This window comes from Panicum virgatum, chromosome 1K (assembly GCF_016808335.1).
Source record: "Panicum virgatum strain AP13 chromosome 1K, P.virgatum_v5, whole genome shotgun sequence".
In the NCBI taxonomy this organism is placed as follows: Eukaryota; Viridiplantae; Streptophyta; class Magnoliopsida; order Poales; family Poaceae; genus Panicum; species Panicum virgatum.
Genome location: NC_053136.1, coordinates 17,951,790 through 17,957,789, shown reverse-complemented (window position 1 = coordinate 17,957,789; position 6,000 = coordinate 17,951,790). Strand labels below are relative to the sequence as shown.

Genomic DNA, 6,000 nt, shown 5'->3' with positions numbered 1-6,000 from the left:
CCGACGTTCATGTGACAGCGAGGCCGCTCGGACCGGCCGGCCACTGGCTGGCCAGCGTACGCGCACGGCCCGGTTGGAGCCGGCCGGCCGCTAACGGCGTTGCGACGTGCTGGGGGCCGCCGGGCGGGGCGCGCGCACTGCGGCGCCATGTCCCACGAGTGGTGCTCGGCTGCGAAGGCGATGGCTCGTGACGAGGGTTAGGCAGGAGGTCACCTCTGCTGATGTAGCGGTAGGCCCCATGTGTTTGGATGGCAGCAAGAGCCAATCGGTTCGGTGCTAACTTGGCTCGGGCCATGCCGGCGAGGACCACCACCACTCCAGCCGCCGGCGATTGAGCAGCCTGTGGTGCGGCGGTGATCGTTGCAGGCTGGCCGCCACGTCCTGCAGCAAGCAGGCGCAGATGTCAGTTTTAAGGGTCGCCACGTCCTACAGCAACCAACTCGATCATGAGTCCGGCGGCGGCAGCACTTCGCCCTAGAGCCGATCATCAGCCGATGCAAATCTTCTTCCTTCGCATGTAAAACCCCTAGGTACCAGGCAGCGACCAAGCCGTCCTCCTCTCTTGCATACAAAACCCCAGGGTCAATGGCTCACGGACTCAATTGCACCTCTTTTATTCAGGGGCGATCCGCTTTGATCCGTTACCTGATTTAAGGGGCGGAGCGAGTCCAGGAAGGGATCGAACCGGACACCTTGCAGGCCGAATCGGTACGTCAGTTTGACGGTCGTGGAATTTCCGGTTCTGGTTTGATTCCACCGACTCTTTCTACCTTCCGGGGGGTGGTCGGCTGGGGTTAGCATTTGGTTATTGACGATTACATGATTGCGGATAGGTTTGGAAGATTAGGAACCTTATTAATTTGATTTAGATATGTGGTTCTCTGCCTTTGTGTCTCCCTTCATCAGTAGCTGGAAATGAACAATAGCTAATTATAACCAGGTCTCCAATTGATGGTGCGAAAGGGCCTGTAGCTAGTGGTTACAACAGCCTCAGTAGCACCGTCAGATTCTAGGTTCGACTTCTCATAGAAGCGAATATTTTAGGATTTAACGACGTTGTGCATTCAGTGGTAGGCGACGTTCCCGTCAACAGCGAGGCGCCTGTGGTGACTTCGTCAATTTCGAGGATTTGCCGGCTCAGTCTTCGAAGATGCTCATAAGGGTAGAGTTTGCGTACGTGTGTTCGTAGGGCGAGTATGCGTGCGTTGTAAGTATTTGAGTTGTACTGTATAATCTCAAAAAAAAAATGCGTACAGCGTACTAAATTGAAAGCACAAGGCCACAAGCTTGTTTCATTTGCTAAGTGGCAACGGATCGATCCATATCTAGCAAATAATCTAGGGAAAAAGCAAAGCGCAAACCGAAAGTTTTTGTTGGGATAGGAAGATGATCAAATGAAAAGGAAAAAATTTAGACTAAGGAAAAAGGAAAACATTTAACCCAAGATTGACTTGCGGCAGGTCTAATATTGATGCCCTAAGAAGATTCTTGCAACATTGAGTTGTGGAGAAAGGGGATGTTGTAGCCAAATGAAATGAGGGCATATTAGAGGCACACGATTGCCTGTTTTTGCCAAAAAAAAAATCTAGTAATTCCGATCATTCAGGGTCTTTCCTGCACAGCTGCTTACCCACGAAATTCAAACATTCAGAGTCTTTCCTGCACAATTGCTTACCCACGAAGTTCAAATATTCAGGGTCTTTCCTCCTCAATTGCTTACCCACGAAGTCCAAATATTCAGGGTCTTTCCTGCTCAATTGCTTAACCATGAAGTTGAAACTATCCTTTTCCGTAACTGCAAACCACGTCAATTTACAAGAATTAAATGGTACTTTCTCTCCATTTCGTAAAACTTCGAGTCAAATCTCAACCAAGTTCTACCAGCTCATTCCTATATTTTTTTTAAAAAAAAGGTAGACTAAACGCTGTATTGAACATCTGAAATAAGAACTGTAGCTTATGAATGACATCCAAAAAATTGAATGGTGGTTCATTGGTTATCAAATTGCTCTGTTTATGTGCCTTGCCATTTTTGTTGAAAATTAATTATGCAAATGCAAAATGGTAAAATGTCTCTTAGTTGAAACAACCATTACCATTCCCGCATTCAGTCTAAAGAGGCCAAAATACTATCTTGGAGGCTTTATGGAGATTCTTCTAAGGCGATGGAGCATGTAACCCACAATTCTTTATACTACGATGTAGGTCAACAGGACCTTAGCCACTAAATTAGCTCTATATTGGGTTCACCAATTAAACTCTGACTAGAATTATCCGAATAGCCATGGTTGAAAAATTCCCAAAAAAATGTAGGTACATAACCCTGATATTAGAGGCATGCTATGTCACATGGAACGTGGGATGGTGCCACATTCCTCGTCCGGGGAATGTCTTTCCGGGGATGGGAATGCAGGAACATTGTTGATCCCGCCTTAGCTTGTAAAAACTTTTTACCGTATTGCATTCTTGTTCCTTGTTCCTCGACCCCATCCGGGAACTTGGTGAGTCATGCAAGCACATAATATGATTCTGTAATATCTACTCTAAGGTAAAGGGAAAAACTTTTAGAACAAATAGATTGAAATCCTGTCATTATATCTAATCCAAGTATGTATTCCTATCACAAGTTTCAATGTAGTTTAATTTTGACTCAATGCATCGTTTTAGTATGCTAGAGTTTAGCTTTACTGGAAGCTCTGTTTAATTTACTACTGAGTGATCGTTGGTTATTTCATATTGCTCCTGTTTATCTTATGACCTTATTTGTGATTCATTATCCACATTGGTAGGGCGCCAGTGCATACAAGTTATGCCGTCGTCAAATGTCTCCTTAATTTCTGAGGATCTGTGCGTTGGATGTGGTATTTGTGTGAAGATTAACTCTTTCTCCACTGCGGATTACCTTAGGCTATTGACTCAAGCTAGTTCTTAACATAAATCTTTGCAGGTATGTTAGAGGAGTCAAGTGCCTGTTGGGCCTTAGCCCGTTAGGATTAATTAGTCCCTTGCTTAGGAGTCAAGTAAACCTCTCTATATAAGGAGAGAAGATGTATCAATCTAATCAAACAAAAATTAGAAGGAAAATCCTTCTCTCTTGCCCAGTCGCGGGCAAAGCCCCGCGGCCGGCTTTCTTGCGCCCCTGCAACCCTAGCCGCCGCCACCAGCAGTGAACAGTACCCGTGGGTACTGTAGCGCACCAGCTCTCTCCCTCTCAATCCCACTATGCACATAACAAGGTATGTCCATTTAATGCTATTCAAATTATAAACCTGCCAAGGGAACTTGACAAGGAGACAACACATCGATATGGACCAAATTCATTCAAACTTCACCGGTGAAATGATCGTTATACTCAATCATATCTTTTTTTCTAAGTCTTATAAGCCTTTTCCTTTTTCAATTATTCTATTTATAAAAGATGTTTATCTCTGAATTGATAGGATATATAATGCCACCATCCCTTTCAGACATTCTCCCATAACCTTCATAATCTTCTGCAGGCTGCCTGTTCCAAGGCCTGGACAAGTTTTGGGCTTGGTGGGGACAAAGGGTATTGGGAAGTCAACTGCACTTAAAATTCTGGCTGGGAAGATGAAGCCCAACTTGGGTAAATTCACGGTAGGTAAAATTGAGCACCTTTTTTGTTATCCTTGCAGAAGTCACATTAACCTTAAAGGATCCCCCAAATTGGGATGACATTCCAATTTGCAGGTCATATTGAATGACATTCCAATTTGCAGGTCATATTGAATGACATTTGGAATAAACTAGCATGAAGCCATTAACTACTTGAATGGTTTGCAGTTTGAGCAAGTAAGGACATGAAGGTCAACTGCATTGTTGAAGAGTCAAAATAAGATGAATAACCAGGGATAAAAAAGAAAGATGGATCTCCTTATAGCCTGCAGTTATATGGAAGTTTGAGTGAATTTCTTGTCAGTTCCAGGCCACTCTGGACTGTTCCATGGTTTAATATTGTATTATCAGGAAGCTTTTATGTATTTCTCATCAAAACCTTGCATTGAGTTTTTATTTTCAGGATTGTTCTTGATTGAAGCTGAGTTGTGAACTTATCGAACAGTATTTTTGTTACTACCAAGCACTTTATTATCTTATTGGAGATATGAATGTTTACCCAGTTATAGTGTTTACCTGCATGTATGTTTCAACGCCCTGTTACTTCTTTCTAACAAATGATAGTTTGTAGTCTCATGGATTAAATATAATTATCCTTAGTTTTTTTGCACTTGTTTTTTTATTAATATAATAATGAAAAAAATTCTTTTTGGGTCGTCGATAGTTGTCGTGCGTATATTTGGCTTGAAACTGTCTCGAACCAGCCTGAATAATTGTAGGTTAACACCATTGTCAGTTCGATTTCTTTGCATTTTTGTGGTTAACTGGATACACCTAGGAAATTGTTTTTTCAATTTTGGTAATTTTCATACGCAATGTGGGAAATTTGAGGAGAGGCTAGTTTCTAAATAATGCCACAAAGCCTAAATTGCTCCCCGACGCACCCAAGCCTGGTCATGATCATGGAAAATGTTGGAGCAAATTCCCTCTGTGCCATTACAAAATATAGCTCATCCCCTATATACCATTGGAAATTAGCATATCACTTCTATGCCATCCTTTATAATTTCCCATCTCCCATATGACATTACTGTCAAATTCCACCAACTGAGCTGTTAAAAGAAAGGGTGAAAAGATAATAATACTCTAGCTAGGATAAAACATATATATATGTGGCCTTCATCCCTTCTTCATCTCGCCCGACTAGGCCCTTAGCGCCCGCGTGTGGGGCGTGGGCCACGGCCCACGGTCCCCGCCAGCCGCCACGACGCTCGGCCCCGTGGTCCCCGCTGGCAGTCGCGGCCCTCGGCGACCTCGCGTGGGGCGCACGGCTCGCTCCTACCGCGGCTCTCGATCCCCGCCGGCCGCCACGGCCCTCGAAGACAAGGCTCCCAGCCGGCCGCTGTGGCTCTCGCTCCCCGCCGGCCACCGCGGCCCACCGCACCCTCGGTCCACGTCGGCCGCCACGGCCCTCGACCCTCCTGCTCGTCCGACGCCACGTCGCGCAGGATTTTTTTTTGAAAAGATTGCGGGAGCTCCGCTTTGTCATTTAAGGAGGAGAAAGGAGTTCAAGTTTACATAGTAGTACTATTACATAAAAGGGAGGAACTCAAACTCTAAAAGTACCGAACTAAACATTGAACAGAGACAACTCTGGTTTCCCACAGGCTAGGATCCTACAATTCAGCTCAGCTTTGATTTCTTGCAGTACCTCCGTTGGTGACAGGATCTTATGCTCGAACACCCGCTTTGTTTCGTGCCTTCCAAATGTCAGTCGCGGCCCTCGGCGCCCTCGCGTGGGGCACACGGCTCGCTCCCACCGCGGCTCTCGGTCCCCGCCAGCTGCCACGGCCCTCGAAGACAAGGCTCCTAGCCGGCCGCTGTGGCTCTCGCTCCCCGCCAGCCACCACGGCTCACCGCACCCTCAGTCCACGTCGGCCGCCACGGCCCTCGGCCCTCCTGCTCCTCCGACACCACGTCGAACATGAATTTTTTTTTTGAAAAGATTGTGGGAGCTCCGCTTTGTCATTTAAGGAGGAGAAAGGAGTTCAAGTTTACATAGTAGTACTATTACATAAAAGGAAGGAACTCAAGCTCTAAAAGTTCCGAACTAAACATTGAACAGAGACAACTCTGGTTTCCCACAGGCTAGGATCCTACAATTCAGCTCAGCTTTGATTTCCTGCAGTACCTCCGTTGGTGACATGATCTTATGCTCGAACACCCGCTTGTTTCGTGCCTTCCAAATGTCAGTCGCGGCCCTCGGCGCCCTCGCGTGGGGCGCACGGCTCGCTCCCACCACGGCTCTCGGTCCCCGCCGGCCGCCACGGCCCTCGAAGACAAGGCTCCCAGCTGGCCGCTGTGGCTCTCGCTCCCTGCCGGCCGCCGCGGCCCACCGCACCCTCGGTCCACGTCGGCCGCCAC

At 46.7% G+C, this 6,000-nt stretch overlaps 1 long non-coding RNA gene across 1 annotated transcript; it reads left to right on the top strand.

Moving 5' to 3' along the window:
* The first annotated feature begins 286 nt into the window (after positions 1-286).
* LOC120651682 lies at positions 287-3,619 on the top strand. Its single transcript, XR_005666279.1, has 3 exons — positions 287-530; positions 622-708; positions 3,501-3,619. It is a non-coding gene; the product is annotated as an uncharacterized LOC120651682 (long non-coding RNA).
* Positions 3,620-6,000: the final 2,381 nt, after the last annotated feature.